This window comes from Rhineura floridana, chromosome 1, assembly GCF_030035675.1.
Source record: "Rhineura floridana isolate rRhiFlo1 chromosome 1, rRhiFlo1.hap2, whole genome shotgun sequence".
Lineage (NCBI taxonomy): Eukaryota > Metazoa > Chordata > Lepidosauria > Squamata > Rhineuridae > Rhineura > Rhineura floridana.
The window spans coordinates 30,461,558-30,484,063 of NC_084480.1; the positions used below are offsets into that span (position 1 = coordinate 30,461,558).

At 45.3% G+C, this 22,506-nt stretch overlaps 1 protein-coding gene across 3 annotated transcripts in view; it reads right to left on the reverse strand.

Moving 5' to 3' along the window:
- HMGCS1 (3-hydroxy-3-methylglutaryl-CoA synthase 1) overlaps positions 1 to 12,635 on the reverse strand; it is a 29,438-nt gene extending 16,803 nt beyond the window's left edge. The window contains exon 1 of one of the 3 annotated variants that reach the window (XM_061617345.1): positions 12,529 to 12,635. The gene's annotated coding sequence lies outside the window, so the exon portion shown is untranslated. Of the gene's footprint in view, positions 1 to 2,050; positions 2,160 to 2,218; positions 2,311 to 12,528 lie in introns of those variants that run through there. The other 2 variants (XM_061617354.1, XM_061617362.1) reach the window with 2 other exon arrangements.
- Positions 12,636 to 22,506: the final 9,871 nt, after the last annotated feature.

The following is a 22,506-nucleotide window of genomic DNA, read 5'->3' on the forward strand; positions in this document are numbered from 1 at the left end:
CTAGGTAAATAACTTTTTTGCAGAATGGTAAAAATCTGTGTACTCAAATTACCCCACCAGTAATAACAATGCCCAGTCATTGAGCAAAACATCTAACTTCTTTCTCCATCTGATAAGAAGACTGAAACCTCTCCTGTCAGGCAATTATCTAGTCACAGTGACTAATACATTCTTTAAGTCCCATTCTTTAAGTATAGTAGTAATTAAAAAATGCCCAGCATCCTGAGGAACAAAAACAATCTCAGCTATCCCATCAGTTGCTCACCCAAAACCAGCAGCACTCCAAGCCAATCCTTTGCTATAGTCCTCTATTAACACCAGTCTCTGAGAAGATGTTGAGATGGATCTATGGTAGTGGTTCTTTAAACACAGGCCTTGCTAGAGAGGTGTAGGCTCCTCCCAAATTCCTCACAGAGGTGAGTCGCCATTGGGCAAAAGGAAGAATGCCATCCTACTTAATTTTACTAGGTTTTTGTTTGACTTGGTTTGACATGGCCTTAACCTCTCCTACCTGCCACTCTTTATGTGCTGCTTACCTCCAAACCACAGACAAGAACTACCACCAAACATTTTACTCTACTTACTCTTAGAAGATTCCTACAATGCTCTGCCGACTAAGGAAGAACACCAAACAAGTTTGAAAACCCCTTCAGGAACAAGGGGGCAACTGCCAAATATCACAGTACTAAAGTTAACAATGCTCCTCAGTGCCAAAAGGTCATAAAGAGTGAGCTTCAGCCTAGCAATATAACCACAGGTTTGCTTTATCGCTGGCTCCTGTAGAGAAAAGCAGTGAATCACACTCCACACCAAATTCACTTGTATACTGTACACAAAAAACTTTATAGTAATGGTTTGGGCTTCTTGGGACAAAGCCTATTGCATCAGAGCTATGCTGGCAAAAAAACAAACAAAGCCAAACTGAAAACAATTGTTTACACAGATGATCCAAAAGAAAACAAAACTAAAACAAAACATGAACATTAAATTAAGAGTCCATACAAGCAGCATATCATTCAACTACCAACAACTGGATTAAAATTCCATCCACCAACCCTAGTCCTAAACCCCAGAAGCCTGCCAAAACAAGATTCATATCTACATACCACACAGTCCTAACTCCACAATTCTGCCAAAAAACCCACAGAAGCGTGGCAATCATTTGCCATGTGACCACCTATGTTACTAGAAAGATACCTGTACCTACATGACAGACACACAACTGGTGAAGCGTTCTTCTGCTGCTAAGGAAACCTTCACTGGTCAAATATCAACCTGTCAGGCGGCTGCTAAAAGTTACAGGAGAAGATTTATTTATTTATTATTTATTTATTATTAGATTTATTTATTATTAGGTTTATATCCTGCCCTTCCTCCCACTAGGAGCCCAGAACGGCAATGATGGGCATATGGAAAACGTGCAAGCCCCAGTTGAACACAATGGGGTTACCTCGAAGAAAACACATACAGAAGCATGGGGGGGGAGGGGAAGGGAGAGCAAATAGATCAGTAGTAGATCACATAGTTAAGGTCCCAAATTAACTTCCTGGCCTCTCCAGGTAGGGCTGAAACCCAGTTTGTTCCACTGAGGATACTAAGCTAGATAAATATGAGGCACTTCGCTATGTTCCTAAGAGGCGAGTAAAAGAGAAAGTGGAACAAGAGCCAAGGACACATTTTCCTCATGAAGCAAGCTTCTCTCCCCCCGGCCCCCCGAATCAACTAGATATTGCAACCCTTTATTTGTGCGGGGGAGTAAACACAGTTTCCCCTCCGGGAGCCTTTGCCTTAGTTTCCCTGTCAGGCAGAGCACCCGCCCATACGGATGAGTGCTCTGCCCGACAGGGAAACTGAGACAAAGGCTCCCGGAGGGGAATCCGCGTGTGTTTCCCTTAGGAAGCCTCTTCCCACTCCCCATGCTGGACTAACTAGATATCCCTCTTACTAACACACCCATCCTCTCCCCCCCCCTGCAGGGGCCCTTTGCCTCAGTTTCCCTGTCAGGCAGAGGAGCCACGCACAGAACTAAAGAAGAGAAGCATCAGCTCACCCTTTCCTCCCACGTCAAGGCAAGCCGCCCAAACAAGGGCCCCCTGCTCCCTTTGACGACCCCGCCATGCCCCTCCCCCGAGAAAGGGAAGAACAGGCTTCTTTGTTCACACCCCGTTCACAAGATCCAGCACCAGCCCGACTCGGCTCCCCTCCCCCAGCCACTCACACTCAGCGGAACCCCATGACCGGGTCCGGACGCTCCGGCACAGCCCAGCGCGCATGCGCTCCTCATCCTTAAGCCTCCGACACCACTCCCGCTGTCACCTTGAAAACGCGGGAGCGGGGCATGCGCGCCGCCCCGCGAAGCCACGCCCACTTCCTTCATTCTGACGCGGCGCTGCCCGCTTGGCCACACCCATTCATAGTTGTTGGGCATTGTGCTCAACCACTCGCCCCGCCTCTTCGCGCTCTCCCTGCCACTCGCAGGCTCGGCAATACCACCCGAGGAAAGGCAGGCGCCGCCGCCGCCTGAAGCTACGCATTTGCGTTTCAGAAACGGCGAGTGGAAGTGGCGGCGAGTAGCAGTCAGTAACGGATGTTATGAAACCGGCGCAAAGACAGAAACGTCTGTCTCCGCCACCTTAGAAAGTAACAACTCGCTCACAGGACCCTTTCACACGTTACGCCATTGCCTGGACTCGGACCCGCCCCCAGCGCTGGTTTCCTGGCACGTGTACCATGGCCGATTATCGCCCTTCGTATTTTAGACGCACCCTTTAAAAAATATACGCTAGGCGTACTCTATAAATGTAATCCATGAAGACCTCCACCCTGCCTGTAGTTACTTGCCTTACGCACGGGTATCTTGAGAGGCCAGTTTCTACTTTTGTTTTAAACTTGTTGCAAGATAGAGCACCTGCCTCTGTATTTTGACATATTCAAAAGGCATCCTGTTATCACGCTGTCCGCGGTTCTTGATCGCTGTATCCAAGATGATGAACTACGGTTTGCTCGCCCTTCACCATAAAGATCCCAAGGCAGGTTGGGTTATAGCCGTATAACTACAACCCTCGTCATCCTTTAGCTAGCTGGGACCGATGAGAGTTGGGAGTCCCACAAGTGGAGGGCCACAGCTTCTCCATCCATATAAGTTTATAGCAAAGTGCTTTTATTTAAAATATGATTCCAGTATTGCAGACCCACAAGTTGTTATTTAAGCTGTGACTTAAAGCATAGCCCCTTGGAGGTCACATGAAATCTTACCATATGGCCTTTTAATACCTTTATATCTAAAATACATATGGTTGTATCCAACACTCTTGTTCCACTTGCACAACTGACTTATCCTTCTGCAGCAGAACTTCCCTCTCTTTCCCCCTGCAGCCACCCCATGGACCCTCAAAATCTGCTCCAGAGGCTTGGGAGACCCTCCGAAGCAGTTTGGGGGGGAAGGCAGGAAGCAGAAAGGCAAGTGTCATTGCACAAGTGGAACTCCACATGTGCAGTGTTGAATGCAACCCCTAATTTATGAAGGCCACAATCCAAGTCTACTCAGAAGTAAGCTCCACTGGGTTCAGTGGGATTTACTCCCAGGTAAGTGTATTGGATTGCTGCCTAAGAGGGGCTACTTTCAGTAGAGGTGGCATGAAGGATCCTACCTGTGGAAAAACAACACACTTTAGGGGACTTTTAAAAAAAGCATGACAGTGAGCTGTATTGCATTACTGACTTGAGGATTAAAACAGATGTAACACCAATATCCTTAACTGCAGTTCCCTTTCGGCGAAATGCAACCAGCATCTGACAATCCACTTACTATGCTAATCAGTACATCTAGTATATGTTCTGTACTTGGGATTTTAAGGAAAATCAAAGCCTAGCAGCTATACTGGCTTTGTTTTGAAAACTGCTCTGAATTTTTTTAAGCCATAGGTACTTGGAAAAATCCATTTTGCTTGCTGGGCTTTAAAAAGAGTACTAACACACAAACAAACACGATCCTTCATAAATTAAAGAACTCTTAACAGGCTTTTGCTGATAATGTAAAGAATGAGTATTGGGTGAAACTGAGCGCATTAGAAAGGTAATAACAATTTGGTTAAAGGTAAACTCAGAGGGAGAACTAAAAGTGGTGTGTGTGCAGTCAAATATCGCATGATACAGAATTCTCTCACACACATTAATCTATATTCTATATTCCATCTTGACTAGGTGGATTCTTTAGAAGCTTTGAAGAAATGGTCATAAGCTTCCCAACAAGAAAGTGTCAATTCAGGATGAGTATGTTCTTTAAAAACAATTGTTTCTTTATATCTGTTTGAGAAGAGGGGGAAATCCTGTTAAAAATAATAATACATTTCCTCCCCCCTCCCATTTTTGGCAAGAACAGAACTTCATTGTGGAACCTTAATAGTGCTATGTTTTATGTAAATAGCTTAGAGGTTTTAGATGAATAAGCAGTGTAAAAATCCCAATATTCATTATTTGATTTACCACCAGCCCTTTGCCATAAGATTCCAGGACAGGACACAGCATTATTTTTCCAAAAATACAGTATTATAAATAGTTTAAAACAAATGTTTAAAGACTTATTCCCCAATCCCAAGGCATTTGATCGATTGAGATGATGTTGTTTTGTTATCATTGTGCTGCCAAGCTGTTATGGGGACTGTTTGTTTTTTTATGGTATTATGTATTTATGTTTAGATTTTTAATGTGTTGTAAGTTGCCTGGAGACCTTTGGGTAATAAGCGATGAAGAAGTCAAACAATAACAACAACCAGAACAATGCATTCAAGCATGTATCTTTCCCACAAAAAGGCTCTATGGCTCCGTCACCACCCTTCCACTCACTCCATCTGTCTTCCAATCACAGCAGCCTATACTGAAAAGGTTGAGCAATGCTGCTCAGCCAGCTACTCCATTCTGATGAGAAGCAATGCTCTAGCCGCATTCTAAAAAACTCACCAAGATATCATGGGAACACTTTTAGGGAGTAGCTAAAGCACATCCTAGGAATTATAAAAGGTTTTAAGAAGCACCATCAGTATACAGAACATGAATACCTGTGATTAAGTAATGGAGTCCTGGCTGATGTAACAAAAACTTGTTAAATCAGACTTGGGGCTGCCAAACTGATGCCAGTGGGCTCATGTGCATCGCAGAGGCTTTCTCTGGCAACCTGTCCTAAGCTTAGTACGTTACTACCTTTATTTGCAAACCACAGCAATTTATTTATATGTAGAGGTTGTGGGAACCATGATTCAGAGACATTTTCCACGTACATTACAGCCAAAGAGCTTGAGTTTCTATAAATTTGTTCAAGTACTAATTTTGTGGAAGTACTTTGCTGGTTTTTTTCCTTGATGCTGAGAAAACAGGGCATTAGTTTTCCAGGAACTTGTAATGAGCAATTTTATTCCAAAGCAGTCACATTTACAGGCTTTCCACAGGGTAAGTAAGAGTCAGTCCTTATGAACTTAGGGCCAAATTACATATAAAAAAGGGAAGTACGATCAAGCCTCCCAGTTTCATTTTTTAAATGTAAAGCAGCTGGAGGGGGAATGCTTGGATTTTGATAAGAATAGCTGCACCCCCTTTCCTCCTTCCTGCATTCCGTTTCCCCTATTCTCAATGGGGAAATCAGCTGCTGATAAGTTCGGGGGGGGGGGATACAAGCACCTAGCAGGGCTAAGATCACCTATCTTCCACATCATGTCTGTTTTGGCCCTCAGTGACATTTACAAAACAAAACATTCTTACCCTTCTACAACAGGGACAGGGAATCTGTGGCCCTCCAGATTTCACTGGACTACAACACCTCCCATCATCCTTGACTATTGGCCATACTGGATGAGGCTGATGGAAGTCAAGAGTCCCAACAGCATCCAGAGGGCCACAGCTTCCCCCACCCCTGCAACACAGAGATGCTGAGGTAGGAGGAACATTCAGGAATGTTGTTGGACAGCCAGTGTTTCGTCTTTCATGGTGTTCCCCCAGAGTGCAGGACATGAAAAAATTGACTCAAGTTATAGGAAGCCAGATTTCAACTGAACATCAGGAAAAACTTCCTAACTGTTAGAATAGTACAACAATGGAACCAATTACCTAGGGCTCTCCAACATGAGGCATTCAAGAGGCAGCTGGACAGGCAGCTGTCAAACATGCTTTAATTTGGATTCCTACATTGAGCAGGCGGTTGGACTCAATGGCTTTATAGGACCCTTCCAACTCTAGCCTCACTCTGGAACACAGACTTACCTTTATAATGTTTTCACATGAGCACAGAACTCCTAGTCTAATTCTAAGTTTTGCTTACCTGTTGTCCTCTAGAAGATTTGGACTACAACTTCCATCAGCCCCGGCCAGCGCAAGTCGCGAAGGTTAAGCTATGGTTTTCCTATATGTTTGTCTCCTACTCCCAGCTTCACCCTCTTCTCCTTGTCCGTCAGAAGCTTCCTTCTCAAGGCTTGCTTTGATTATGTCCGATTAATGCATCCATTGGACATGTGGGAAAACCTATGGAAATTTGTTCCCAAGCTGTAGGACCCCAACATCCTGTCCCTCCTGTTCTAATGCAGGATTCTGGTTAAGATGCTGGACTATGACCTGGGAGACCAGAGTTCAAATCCCCACATAGCCATGAAGCTCACTGGGTGACCTTGGGCCAGTCACCGCCTCTCAGCTTCACGAAAACCCTATTCATAGGGTCGCCATAAGTCGGAATCGACTTGAAGGCAGTACATTTACATTTTTTTTACTTCTCCCACAAACACAATTCTTTGGGGCGCCACGTCAGGCACAATTTACAGCACAGAAAGTTGCCAGGAAAGGAAATAAAATAATTGCAGTAGCATGCCAGAAGCCAACCCAACACATGGTAGTGAGCTACAGGACTTGCTAGCTACAAGCTGGGAACCAATATGCACAAGCTATCACCATAGCTACTATGTGTCTGGAAAATGATCATATCGCCTACTTGACAGATGCATAAGGCCATTGATGTTTGAGAAAACATAACCATAATAATAGCTGATAGTAAGCATTAGTTATCTCCTAACTTACTGTATCATTGCTGCTCCAGTATTATCTGGCATTCAAGGCTTGAGTTTTGTACATCTCAATGTCTAGCACTAGAAACAGCCACAAGGTGCCACTGTTGCACATTTGTAAGGGTCTCCATATCTGCAAGCAAACTTGCCAAACCCCTCTCCACCACCACCACCCCACCTCAGGCAGTCTTCCTTTTACTCCTGGGAGTTGGAAATGCCCCACCCTAGCCCTTGGTAGTCACTATCCAAAACCTGAATTGTTATGTTGTCACTCCACGTCGCTCATAGTTTCAGCCTAGCTCACCACTGCAATGTCAGCCTCAGGCAAGCAGACATGTCCTCCAGCTTATTTCTACCGACTTTTTCCCCACCCCTTTATCCGGAGGTATCAAGAGCCCGCACGGGGAAATCCAAGCTCTTCCAAAACCAAGCTCTTCTACTGCCAGACACATTCAGAGAGATGTGTTTTCATCTACTTGCAGCTCACGTTTTTAGACAGCAGCAGCATAGTTCTCAGCCAAGAAAGAAAATGCTGTATGCAATCCAATCTCTCCCTACTCATTTCAGGGGAAAGAAAAAAAGAATGAGGGCACATGATGAATACTACTAAAATAAAGAGTTTTAGGAAGAGAAATTTTCCATTCCTGAGTTACCAGCTGTCGCAGACACAGCATTTTAGCAATAACAATATAATTATGCAGGAAGACAAAAACAGTGTCATCAAATCTACAGAAGTCTCACAAAGTGGGCTTTGGCCAAGGAAAGACCATACCACTATAAATCTTCTAGTCCTTAAGACACCACAAAGTGTTTGTTTCCCCTCTGTTCCTGTAGCAGGCTACTCCTCTGGAAAGAAGTCTCAAGGGGCACATGCTGTCCCGATGTGCTTTAGACAGGCTGAAGTGAGAATGCTTCAGCCTCTCAAAGCCAAACAATGCAAGAAAGTGAAGAATAAATACTAAGGCAAGCTAATATGATCAGTTGCAAGAACAGATTGCATGGTACAAAAAGATTAAATAGGCAGGCACTAGAAATTAGAAGTTTTGGCACAGTACACTGAGGAGGTACTAAATGAATCCATTACAGAAAAGTCAATGACATCAGACTACATTGTTTATTCAGCTCTTTGGCTGCAAGGATCAGTGTCCAGGGAAGAAGAGAAGCAGAAAGAACAGGGTGCATGATGCACCCACAACTAGGCAGTTTTTAAGTCCCATTGATTTCACCAGCAGAAATGGAACTGTGCCCACTGATTTCAGGGGGGACTTAGAGGTTCTTAGCTGAAGCTTTATTCATGCCCATTTTTTTCTTTCTAATGGAGACAAGCCAGACATGACACATATTCTGTCATTGCGTGGGGTAATTTAGAAAAGTTGTCAAACCCTCTGACATCAAAAGAACATTTTCAAACTCAGCACTGCAGTGATCCTAGAAATTTAACAATGGTCATCACCTTTGCTCTCTGTGACATTATGGCCCCATCTGCACTAGACATGTAAAGCAGTATCATACCACTTTAAACAGTCATGTCTTCCCGCAAAGAATCCTGAGAGCTATACTTTGGTAAGGGTGTTGAAAGTTGTTAGGAAACCCCTATTCCCTTCACACAGCTACCATTCCCAGGGTTCCCTCAGAAGAGAGATGGATTGTTAAACCACTGTGGGAATGGTAGTTCTGTGAGGTACACAGGAATCTCCTAACATCTCTGAGCACCCTCAACAAAGGACAGCTACGAGGATTCTTTGGGGGAAAGTCAAGTGATACGATACTGCTTTAAATGTGTCATGCAGATGGGGCCTCTGTGGAGACAGCAGGACACAATCCAACACACAAGTTAGCTGTGATCAAGCTCCATTGCGACCAATCATATGGATTTGTTAAGATTGACAGTGCAATCATTAAGCAAGCTACTCATTAGCTGAGCTCCAGGAAGTTCAATGGGATATACTTCTTGAGGTGTGTGTAGAGGATTGTCACCTTAGGCCTAATTTTTACAAACACAAGAGGAGGCAATAAACCTGTGTCTGCACTGTACTACTTCAGACTTGCAGGTAGGAAGTCGTGTGATTGAATGCTCTCTGACAAAAGCAAACACTCCTACAAACAGAAAACCTAGCATGTTTGAGAGAAGGCTACTGGAACCCCTGTCTCCAATGTCAATTTTTTTCTATGTGCAGGGATTTTTTTAAATGGGGGGGGTTGCACGGAGGAGCTTTCCATGTGAACCCCCACAACTGTCTAAAATGATACAGCCCAGACACAGACTTTACTACTTCATCTTTCTGTAAGAATCAAGCCACAGCTGCAATCCTAACCCCATGTACCAGGGAGCAAGCTCCACTGAATTCAACAGGACTTACTTCTGAGAAGACGTGGTTAAATTGCAGCCTTAATCAAGATTTAACTTTTGCTGGATTGTGCCCAGAATGCTTCAAAGTAAAGAATTACTGATCTAAATGAAGAGGTACTGTCTTGACATGCATGGTGGCTTATTTACATTGCAAATCCCATATCTACAGCTCTGTGCAGTTTTCCTGTAAAAGATACCAGCAGACCCAGGCTAGGAACTTCACCATACTTGCCTAATCCTAACTCGAATCTGGGCCTTCGTCAACCTGCATAGTGAAGAAAGCACACATGCCCAAATTTCATTTGCCTTAGAATAGGGGTAGCCAGTATGGTGCCCACCAGATGCTGTGGGTGACAGTTCCCATCATCTTTGCCCATTGGCCATGCTGGCTGGTGGTGGAGTCGAAAACTTCTGAAGAGTACCATGCTGACTACCCATACTGTAGAAATACCCAGTCTTAAAGCTGCACTGAATTTATATCTCTGCTAGAGTTCAGGTTCCCTATGGAACTGCTAGTGCCTAATCCTGGGCTATGTCCCCAGAGTAGGGTTGCCAAGGAAGATTTCAACAACAGCCACCATGAAGCTTTAGAAGCTTAACTTCTGTAGCCTTAGATGTCTGACCAGACATAAGGAACAATCACTAGGCTCACAGAAACAATTTCTTAAGATAATTGACATGCCTTATAAGAACTCTACCCTTGTTCTGTCCATCCTGGGACAAAGGTGGATCAATAGTTGCCACCTGACAGTTGTTCCCTACTGCATTTAACAAGCCAGTTGATCAGATTTATATTTTAAGGCTTAAAACTATGCTGGTTTTAAATGGTACAATGGTACATTAGCAGGTGTTGCTTGTCTGGAGGGAGGACTTTACAGAATCAAGGATTCTACCCTTTGCTGCTAAGACAGATGAATTTTTACCAAGTGATGAAACAGGGAGGGGAGAACTGCAGCTGGCTTATAATCAAAGCAAGCAGAGGTCTTGCCGTGAAAATAATTGGGGAGGGGAATATAGTGAACGCTTTTGGCTTACAAAAACTGTACCAAGGTGGGTAGGAGACTGACATTAGACCTAAGCTTCAAAACACTGGGATAAAAACACATTGTGGGGATTCTCCTTTTTAAGGGTTCGCTCCTTATTGCAGAACTCACGAACTCAATAGAGGCACAAGTTATCTCCCTTTCCCTCTCCAGGACACTGGTGAACAGTGCTGGTGCTCAATTATAAAAAACCACCAGCCCCTCTTTTCAGAAGTCCTCCAAAGATCTAAAAGGTCAGCCTATCTGGATAATCAGAAAAAGAGTTTCCTCATGACTTTTTCCCATTCTTGGCTCCCTTGCAGAACTCAACTCAGGCTGCAATCCAATACCCCCTTTCCTGGGGTTAAGCCCCACGTAACTCAATGGGACTTCATAAACAGGCACCACAGGGTTGCCGTGTTTGATTGTGGGCACAATTTTTAGCTTGGCATGGCTTTTTCACTTCTACACTTTGTACGGAGGCATGCTGTCATTCTGGATCACTTTGGGGTGGTACAGAATAAAAAGGGCCAGTAATTTCAGTCCTGTCTGGCTGCTGCAAAAGTCTCACCCCCCTGTGACTTGGGAAAGCACACTAGTGCAGGCCCCCAAACTACTGCTGAAGTTCAACAGCTGCTGCCTTCAGAAGAGGACCCCCTGGGTGGATGCCTCCCTGCTCTGTGCCATGCACAACTCCAGTGGCCCATCCCCGCATCCTCTCCCTCCCTCCTAGACTTAAGAAGACAGCTGCCATTGGTTCATCTGCAAAAACAGGCAAAATGAGCAATGATTCAGGCAAAATGAGCAATGATTTCAAGGACTACCTGTCTGTCCCTTCCCTTTAGATTACGGTTGGATTTGCCATGCCATTCAGAGGGAGAGAAAGCAACAACAGGGTGTGGCTAATCCCATCTCTGTGCACTCTCTCTGGGCAACCCAGTTGGGAAGTCAAAGCAACAAAGAAATAGTAAAAGCGACAAAGGAATGACAAAGAAATGTCAGTTGTTTCTGCCAGTTCACCCTTGCAGCCTAGGTGACATGGGGCTAATTGGACCAAATCTACACTGCTGAGCTGTTCAGAGGGTGAGTGCAAGTAAGCAAGGGAGAAGCTCTTGTTTTCTTTTGCTCACCCTCTCCCTGTTTCTGTGTAGCAGGGCAGGAAGAGTTGGGCTCTGCCTCACCATGCGCAGAGAGACAACCCCAAAGAATCCTAGCCAGAGTCTTGCACTCCTGCGCTCTCCCATTAGGTGGGGAGGATTGGGCTCAACAGGGTGGGTGAGCAAGCCAGAGGCAGCTGCTCCTAGGGCTGCCACTGCCCCACCTAAAGAAAAGGTCAAACACCTGAGCTAGCAGGGCTGGCTTGCCTTCTCTGAGGCACCCTGGTGGGTCCAGAGCAGACCAGTAAAGTCTCCCAGAGGAAGAAAGGCCTCCTTGATGAAATGGGCAGGTGAGTTACTCCTTGCAGCCACCAATTGCTCAGTCTCCTCCCTGTCCTCCCCTGCACACCCTCTCTTGGGAGGAGGACCCGTCACTGACATGTTTCCAAGCTATTATCACCCTTTCCCAATAACCTCGAACTAGCTTGGCCAGTGGAAGAGGTTTCTCTGTGGGCAGAGACTTTAGGCTTTATGACATTCTGGGTCCTGTCCAGTTTTTGTAACAGAGCCATGAACTCTCACAGTCCTTTTCGAAAGTAATTCAAAAGAGTCTTAAAATATTATTGAGCGGAGGGTGAGGAATTCTAGACACTAGCAGGCCTCAAACTGTGCCTAGCTTAAGTTTTCCTCCAGCAGCCGAAATGCAAAAACTAAGGATCTGAGGAAAATCAGAGGCCTCTCTTAGATTGCAATCCTACGCACGTTTACTCAGAAGGAGACTCCAGTGAGTTCAATGGGGCTTCCTCCCAGGTAATTGCATACAGAATTCTTGCCTTAGGCTCCAGTCCTATACACCGCTTACCCGGCAGTGAGTCCCATCGAATTAAGGGGCTCACTCCCGAGTAGGCATACATGAGGTTTCTGTGTTAGCTCACCTTGCCGGGGAGGGAGGATGCTTCAATCTATACCAAAAAGGGGGGGCTCCTTGCATTCGACAGAAATAAGGTCCCACCCACCTGTGTGCAGCGATGGTTCCTTCCGTGTGGTGCCTGCGTCTCTCTAGACTCCGCACTCCGAATAGAACACAACAGCGGCTGGAGATGCGCCTTTAAACCAGCCCCGCCGCCAAGGCTCTTGCTTGAAACCGGTGAGCAGCAGCTCTCCTTATCCAATCAGAGGCCGGCGCGCCGAAGCCTGCCCCTCTTCCCCTTTCTCTCCAATGAGCGAGGCGAGACGGGGAAAAGAGGGGGGAGGAATGGTGTGAGAAAATGACGCCGCGTGGCCAGAGGGAGGCACCCAATGGGCGCTCCGCTGAGGCACGGGCCGGCGAATGAGGGCGTGACGCAGGTGCCCGGCGGCCAATAGGAGGCCCGCTGCCGACCGCAGAGTGAGAGTAGTGCGGCTGCAGGTCCTCTGGTGAGAAAGAGGAGACAGTCGCTTAGCAACGAGAGGAAGGAGCGTATCCCTGCTCAGGAGCATCATGTTACTCGAGCTAGGGAGGGAATTTGTGCTTTGGGAGAAAACGCTGGGTGTGAGAGCAGAGGGAGAGAGAGTCTTGATGCCTGAGCTGGCTACAGCAGAGCGGGGAGTGGTAGATTAGGGAGGAATACCAGGAAGGAAGTGATAAAGTAAGATAGAAGCGTACATAGAACGTGCCTCCCCTGAAGTGGAGTGGGGGGGGGAGTTAAGCTAGAGCATTCATAAGATTGGCTTTCTGCTCCTCCCTGTGAACCTCAATTGTTCTGGGCATCATTGGAAGGGTCACCCAGCTGCCTTGCATGTAGAAGGGCCTGCGTTTTTACTCCGAAGTGTCTCTCCTCTAAAAGGATCAACAAGTACCAGGTGACTGGAAAGACCTGTGCCTGAGATGCTGGAAAGCTGCTGGTAGTTATAATAGTAGGCAATACTAGGCTGGGAGGACAAAATAGCCTGATCTGATATTAGGCAACTCCCTGTTGCAGAGTGTGTTGCTTTCCTTTTTAGGAGACATGTCTTAACTGTAGGTTAACTCCTCTTCCTGCCTTTAGGAGCTACAGATTGTGTAGAAGACCTTTCTGCCTATTGCAATGTTCGCATTTGCTTATTCTTTTGGCTGACTGCAAGCAAAGGCAAGCCGTGCAAAAGGCAGAAAGGTCTTCTGCACAATCTGTAGCTCCTAAAGGCAGCCCATCAGCAAAGAGCCAGTCCTGTAAGAGATGTGGTAGTGCACATAAACCAAAAGCTTGCCCTGTTTATGGAGCTTTGTGCCACAATTGTGGGGACCAAAATCACATTAAGAGAATTACAGGCTACATGCAGCTTGCAGTCATGGTTTACTGATATTAATGTAGCCAGAGTCCCAGCGACCAGCAGGTTAGACAGCAGGGCTAAAACAAACACCATATCAGAAGACATAGACTCATCCTTTCTTGTGTATGTGCAGAGAGCAACAGCAGATGTGATTTCAGTTGCTTTTGGATTAAACCCACAGGAGCAATCACAACACCTTGCAAGACAGGCTCATGTGAAGCAACCTTGACATTCTACATCACAGGAAATGATGAACCAGCCCTACTGGGTAGACTAGCCTGTGTTGTCCTGGACTTCATCAGGAGAGTGCACAGAATGACTTGCCAGACTTTTCTGGTGTCCAAAGAGAATTTGCTGAGGTCATATCCAGATGATTTTGAGGGACTTGACATATTTCAAGGCATTCATCGTATCTACACAGACCCCACTATTCAGCCAGTAAATCATGGGTGCCATAAAATCCTATCTGGCTCCACTTAAGAAGGCCCTGGACCGCTTGAACAAGATAGGAGTCATCTCCCAGAAAACCAAACCCACAGCATAGGTCAATGGCCTTCTTATAACCCAGAAAAAAGATGGCTCACATTGTCTTTGTCTTGACCCTAAAGACTTAAATGAGACCATCAAAAGACCATATTTCTCAATCCATACTATTGAAGTTGTGCAATGCAGTTCACCTTGCAAAACAATGCTGGATGAGAAAGATGGCTACTGGCAGGTCAAGCTTGACAAGAAATCCACTGAACTGTGTACATTTAGCACTCCTTGGGGCACATACCACTTCAGCAGATTGCCCTTTGGCATCAAGTAAGAAGTGAAGTCTTTCAGCAAAAGAACCATGGAGTGTTTCAGTGACATTATGGGCGTACACATAATTGCAAATGACATGATTATAGTTGCAGCAACAAAGAAAGAACATGATACAATCCTTACACAAATTCTAAGCAGAGCATGTCAGAATGGTGTCAAGTTCAACTGAGACAAAGTCCAATTATTGGTTGACAAGGTCAGGTACATAGGACACAATATCTCAAAGGATGGAATGGAACCTGATGTGGACAAGTCCAAGCCATACGCCAAATGCCTCCACCAACTGACAAGAAGGGCATCCAAAGACTTCTGGGGACCATACGGTATCTCTCTCAGTATATCCCCAATGAGTCAGCCCTGACAAAGATGTGCAACGGCAATGGGACTTGATTCATCAGCAAGCTCTGGACAGCCGGAAGACAGCTATCACAATAGCCTCAGTACTGATTCTTCAATTCCAAAGAGCCAGTAGAAGTTCAAGCAGATGCATCCAAGGATGGCTTAGGTGTGGGTCTGTTGCAGAACAAGCAGCCAATCTCCTATGCCTCTTGAGCCCTAACTCAGGTTGAACAAAACTATGCACAGATTAAAAAAGAACTTCTAGCCATCATGTTTGCCATGAAGAAGTTTCACCAATATGTGTTTGGGGTACCAGTGTTGATCCAGTCAGATCACAGGCCCTTGAAAATTATTTTTACAAAGCCCCTGGGATAGGCTCCAGCAAGACTGCAAAGGATGCTCTTGCAATTCCAACAATATGACCTACAAATTGTACTCCAAGGACATGTTTGTAGCTGACACATTATCAGAGGTTGCAGTGAACACTCCCCAAGACAACTCGGAGATACCTCTTGATGAAAAAGTCATTTATGGCATTACAGAGACAGAACCCATTGGTGACCACATGCTTCAGCAGTTGAAACACTACACCAATCCTGACCCGGTCCTTCAGAGTCTCAAGACTCAACACCTTAACAGGTGACCCTGAAGACAGAAAGAGGTGAAGCCAGAACTAAGGATCTATTGGCCCATGAAGGATGAGATGCGAATTGAAAATAAATTGCTAATGCATGGGTCAAGGATCAACATTCCATGAGGTGCAAGAGGTGATATGTTGAAGCTGTTGCACTTAGCACATCAGGGAGTCCAAAGGGCCACAACCAGAGCCCAACTCCTCATGTACTGGCCAAACATGAAGGCCCACACTGAGCAATAGGAAGGCAGCTGCCCACAGTATCAGTTCTTACAACTCAACAATCAGTGAGAGCCCATGCTGCCACATGAAATGTCAGACTTCCTTGACTGAAGATTGCAGCTGACATTTTTTAACTCAAAGGATGCTCATACCTGTTGATTACTACTTGAAGTATGCTGAAGTTCTCAGTCTAGCTGACAAATCAGCCAACACCGTAGTGGCAAAGCTGAAAGCAGTTTTTGCACACCATGGGATCCCCAGAGAGATCATGGCTGACCATGTTCCATTTGCAAGCAACTGTGTGCATCAATTTGCCAGAGAATGGGGTATCATTATGACTCACTTGAGCCCATCTTACCCCCAGTTCATGACTTAGCAGAATGCATGGTCCATTAAAAAACATGATGAAGAAGGCACATGAAGATGGTACAGATCTGCATCTGGCCCTGCTAAACCTCAGGAACACACCAATTACAGGTCTCCCCTTTGCTCCAACCAAAATTTTGATGGGATGCCTTTTACGCAGTACACTCCCTACAACTACAGGCACATTATCTCCGGCAATACCATCAGGAGTACATAGACAACTTCGCCAGCTTCAGCAGCAACACAAGTCACACTATGATAGTGGAACCAACCCCTTACCACCTCTTTGATGAGGTCCAAATGCAAACAAGCCAGGGATGGGTCCTTGTCTCTTTCACAGCAAGGAGAGATGAGCCCTGGTCATATGAAGTGACAACACTAAGTGGAATGACTTACAGAAGAAACAAGAGACATCTGAGGAAGTTCCAGACATGCACCACCCCCATCTCAAGATACATTCAGTGGACATCCCCCTGAAGTAGATGGAGATCCATTGCCCAAGACTGTTCACAACAATCTGAGCATCCAGAGGCATCCAGAGACCTTCAGGAACCTTCACCCAAACTAGGAGTGGTCAAGTTGTACAGCGCCCTCCAAAGTTCAATTACTTTATTATGGGGAAGTCATAAAGACTTACCCCCAATGAAATATTTATTTATTTATTTATTGTTACATTTATATCCCACATTTCCTCCAAAGACCTCAAGATGGCAAACAAACATGGTTCTCCCCCTCCTGATTGTATCCTCACAGCAACCCTGTGAGTTAGGTCATGTGCTTGAACCTCTGACTCCAAACTTCAGAATTGTGATTCAGCACAAACGTTTGACTGTTCATGGCTTTTAGCCGGGGGGAGGGGATGTAGAGTGTGTCGCCTGTCTCTCTAAGAGACATGCCTTACCTGTAGGGGGGAAATCCCCTTCCCTCTGTTGGAACTGGCTAGAACCGGTTGTAAGCTTTGTCTTTGTCTCTGTGTGTGTTCCTGTGGCTATGTGGAGGTAATTTGTTAGGGAACAGTAATAAGAGAGGGCTATTGCCTTCAAGGCTTCCTTGTGGATTTCCCTGTGGCAGTGGACACTGGTCCATTAGGGCAAATTGGGCTGTAATTTCCCCACCAACCTCAGCCAGGCCCCACTTGCCTGCCTTCCTACTTACGGCCAGTCCAGGGGGCAGTGGCCTTGGTATCAGCTTCCACCTCCTTAGTTTCAATGTTGCCTTTGTATAACTCAACAGGGAGGAGGAGGCAAAACTAAAATTAGTTGGCTGTGCCTGTCATTGGCTCTGGCTTTTGCCCTGCTAGTCCCAATGGTCACCAGCCACTACTGGCTTGAGGCATCTTTGCCTTGAGACTACTGTTGGAAGCAGGATGTTAGACTAGATCGAGAGTGGGCGCCTTTCAGCCCTTGGCCTAATTTCATGCAAGGAGAAATGAGGAGGAAGGGAGAGAGAGAGAACAGGTGGAGAGTGCAGGGAGAGAGTGAGAACAGGTGGCAGAAAGACAGAAAAAGGAGTCCCTGTCCACTTTTGGCACTGGCCCCACCAGAGCTTGGAAAAGTTACTTTTTTGAACTACAACTCCCATCAGCCCAGTCCAGTGGCCATGCTGGCTGGGGCTGATGTAAGTTGTAGTTCAAAAAAGTAACTTTTCCAAGCTCTGGGCCCCAACCACATTGGCTCCAGTTCCACCCACTTCCAGCATGGAGCCCTCAATGACAACAAAAAGGTGCCCCACCCCTGATCAAGATGAACCTTGATCTGACTGAACAGGTCTCTTAATATAACATAAAGGCTTTTAATCTAAGTTTCCAACTTTTCCCCCAGCGGAAAGTAATAATTAGAATGTATATAATGTCTTTTAGAGTGATCAAAATCTTTAATGTACTCAGTACATTTAATGTTCTCAGTAATTATGATAACAGCCCAGTACAACAGATCAGTATACTATCTCTGTATTCAGCAGTGACTACTTGTACACCTGCTAGGGACAAGCAAGAATTGTTTCCAGGAGACTGTTTTTAAATAGAAGATAATTGGTTCTTTTTGTGTGTCAGGCCATTTATGTGCCACAAACCCGGACATGGGTATGTGTGGGCAGACAGGAAATGAAATATGTTAATGTGCTAGTTTCTTCTATGAACTTATTTGGAAGGCTGCATTTGTCCTAAGTGTAGGTTTTAAGATTCTTTTGTTGTTGCTGCTGTTTTTAATTACATTTTAAAAATTCTGCTCAGTTTTTAAATCAGATTTCAAATTAGTGGAGGCTAACCTCTTGTAAACTATCTTGCTTACTTGAAAGCAAAGGACCTAACCTCCTGAAGGGGATCTGTGGTTGGATCCAAGCAGTCCAGCTCTGTCAAAGCATCTCCCACTTGCCTTAAATAACATACAGAGAAGCTGAAAGTCCCACTTTTATCTAGCTGCTTGGTTTTCACAAAGCTGATCTTCTATATTGGCATTGAGTAATTTTGTGTTACTAAATCAATATTTTGTGACACCCATAATGAAAATTGGCACATCAGAACAAGAACAGCAGGAAGCAGATGTTATTAACATGTGATACAGTTCATGATATATTTCCAGACAACCTTGCCTTGGGTTTAATTCCTCCCTCTCTTTTGCTTTCCATAATCTGTCACTACTTCCTAGACATTGTGAAACTTTGGTCCTTCCTATCCACCTCCTTAATGAAAATGTTGGCTCACTTTATAGTCTAGTCCAGGGATGGTCTATTTGGTGCCTCAGATGTTGCTGGACGATGACTCCCATAATCCCTTACCATTGGCCATGCTGGCTGGATGTTCCACAATATCTGGAAGATACCACGTTGGCTACCCCTGGTCTAGCCAGTTTCCACCTTACTACTACAACTTTCTCCTTAATGGCCTTCTGTTGTTACATCTCACTCCTCTCATTTCCATCCAGAATTTTGCAGCCAGAACTGTTTACTTGTTACCGCTTATGATGCTGCTCCTTAAATCCCAACATGGGATTCCTTTTTGCACCCAGATCCTGCATAAACTTTACCTTACCTTCAAAGCCCTCTATGCCCTTGCCTGCCCTTCTTTCATTGCCTTCACATTACAGTGTATTCCTGCCCATGACCTTTACTCCCTCAGCTCCAGCAGTTTCATTTGCCCAAAGATCTTTTGCTCTGCCTTTTTCACTTTTTGCCCCATGCATAGAATTGCCTCCTAGTACTTATATGTGATGCTACTTCTCTCTATTCCTTCACATCCTCCTTGCAAACCCCCTTTTCTGTGAAGCCTCTGGCACAATCCTAGGCTCATTTCCATAATTCGTTGTCTTGCATTGTGTGTGGAAGAAAATGGCAGCAGCATGCCATTCGTTTTAGTAATTTGAGCTGTGCTTATTGTAACTTTACTGTGTTTTATTATTTTATAATTTTGTATAAGCTGATTTGAGTTTATTTTATAAAGAAGAACAGGGCATATACATATTTAATGAAATCACAAATTAATTGAAGTTGTCAGCACATCATGGCATAAGTCTAGCCATGCTGAAGCCATGCATGTAAGCAAGATGCTTATGTGCCTACATGATGATAAGAAAGTGCCAGTAAGCATGTTGCAGCCACATGTGAATATGAGACCCCAACAGCAACTAGACAGTGAGTATGACTAGCTAGCAAAGTAGTCAGAACTGTCCCAGACTATAGTCTCCACTCTGGGTCCACATCTTAGCTGGAAAATGTGGTATGAGTTCTTGGCTCTCAGTCCAAGCCTTTTGGTGGACTACACAACTTTAGATATGGCATATTTTTGCTACATACTATATGTTTTGCTCTTACCTCTCTACCTCTCTCTCTTGTTTTCTTTTCCTCCTTTATATGTTGCAACATATTTGTTCGTGTGTTTTAGGACATTTATACCGTGACCTTTTTATGAGTCGTCATGTCACCGTGAAAGGACATGTCAAAGCCCCCGTAAACAGTACCTTGACCTGGAAAGGAGATCCCACACAGATGTATTTGAAGTTGACTTTATTGGCTCACCAATTGCTTCACTTGAAAGCCTAGTCGTTCAAGCAAATAACAAGCCAATCTGGGCAGAGAGAGTATCTCTATATGCATTCTCAGATGCTGAGAGGCAGATGAATACTTCATCTCTGTGCAATGCCTCAAGGAGTCAAGCTCATTTTTGTAGGTCCCTGTTCATGCTTTTCTGTCCACCTTGATGTCCCTCTTGCTCACATTTGCCTCTCCCTTCCAGTGGGCCAATGTTGCCAAGGCGGCAGAAGACATGGCTGTGGTTGGGCAACTCTCAGGTATTCTGTGCAGCTTCGATAGTTCCTCTGGCAGAACGTTTGTAGGATACGTTGATGCAGCTGAAGTCCGGTTCTGCTCCCATAAATTCCCCTTCCCTAGCGGCAATTGGCCTCATGATCCCTCTGATAGGCAGACCTTCCTCCAGATCTTGAGAACAACTAACACCAAGTCCCTAGTATGCCCCAAGGGTACTTCCCTGGCTTGCTTTCCACTGTCTATTTGCCTCTTCCTTTTCCCCCGTGCCTTTCCTCCCTGACCCTTGCCCATCTTCTACTGGGATTGTTGCTGCTGGAGCTTCTGCTTCCTTCCCTCTCTCCTTCCTTCCCTTGCTTCCCACAAATAGTGGTAACGAGAGAGGAAGTTCTAAGCTTAATGGACAATATAAAAACTGACAAATCACCGGGCCCGGATGGCATCCACCCGAGAGTTCTCAAAGAACTCAAAGGTGAAATTGCTGATCTGCTAACTAAAATATGTAACTTGTCCCTTGGGTCCTCCTCCGTGCCTGAGGACTGGAAAGTGGCAAATGTAACGCCAATCTTCAAAAAGGGATCCAGGGGGGATCCCGGAAATTACAGGCCAGTTAGCTTAACTTCTGTCCCTGGAAAACTGGTAGAAAGTATTATTAAAGCTAGATTAACTAAGCACATAGAAGAACAAGCCTTGCTGAAGCAGAGCCAGCATGGCTTCTGCAAGGGAAAGTCCTGTCTCAGTAACCTATTAGAATTCTTTGAGAGTGTCAACAAGCATATAGATAGAGGTGATCCAGTGGACATAGTGTACTTAGACTTTCAAAAAGCGTTTGACAAGGTACCTCACCAAAGGCTTCTGAGGAAGCTTAGCAGTCATGGAATAAGAGGAGAGGTCCTCTTGTGGATAAGGAATTGGTTAAGAAGCAGAAAGCAGAGAGTAGGAATAAACGGACAGTTCTCCCAATGGAGGGCTGTAGAAAGTGGAGTCCCTCAGGGATCGGTATTGGGACCTGTACTTTTCAACTTGTTCATTAATGACCTAGAATTAGGAGTGAGCAGTGAAGTGGCCAAGTTTGCTGACGACACTAAATTGTTCAGGGTTGTTAAAACAAAAAGGGATTGCGAAGAGCTCCAAAAAGACCTCTCCAAACTGAGTGAATGGGCGGGAAAATGGCAAATGCAATTCAATATAAACAAGTGTAAAATTATGCATATTGGAGCAAAAAATCTGAATTTCACATATACGCTCATGGGGTCTGAACTGGCGGTGACCGACCAGGAGAGAGACCTCGGGGTTGTAGTGGACAGCACGATGAAAATGTTGACCCAGTGTGCGGCAGCTGTGAAAAAGGCAAATTCCATGCTAGCGATAATTAGGAAAGGTATTGAAAATAAAACAGCCGATATCATAATGCCGTTGTATAAATCTATGGTGCGGCCGCATTTGGAATACTGTGTACAGTTCTGGTCGCCTCATCTCAAAAAGGATATTCTAGAGTTGGAAAAGGTTCAGAAGAGGGCAACCAGAATGATCAAGGGGATGGAGCGACTCCCTTACGAGGAAAGGTTGCAGCATTTGGGGCTTTTTAGTTTAGAGAAAAGGAGGGTCAGAGGAGACATGATAGAAGTGTATAAAATTATGCGTGGCATTGAGAAAGTGGATAGAGAAAAGTTCTTCTCCCTCTCTCATAATACTAGAACTCGTGGACATTCAAAGAAGCTGAATGTTGGAAGATTCAGGACAGACAAAAGGAAGTACTTCTTTACTCAGCGCATAGTTAAACTATGGAATTTGCTCCCACAAGATGCAGTAATGGCCACCAGCTTGGACGGCTTTAAAAGAAGATTAGACAAATTCATGGAGGACAGGGCTATCAATGGCTACTAGCTGTGATGGCTGTGCTCTGCCACCCTAGTCAGAGGCAGCATGCTTCTGAAAACCAGTTGCCGGAAGCCTCAGGAGGGGAGAGTGTTCTTGCACTCGGGTCCTGCTTGCGGGCTTCCCCCAGGCACCTGGTTGGCCACTGTGAGAACAGGATGGTGGACTAGATGGGCCACTGGCCTGATCCAGCAGGCTC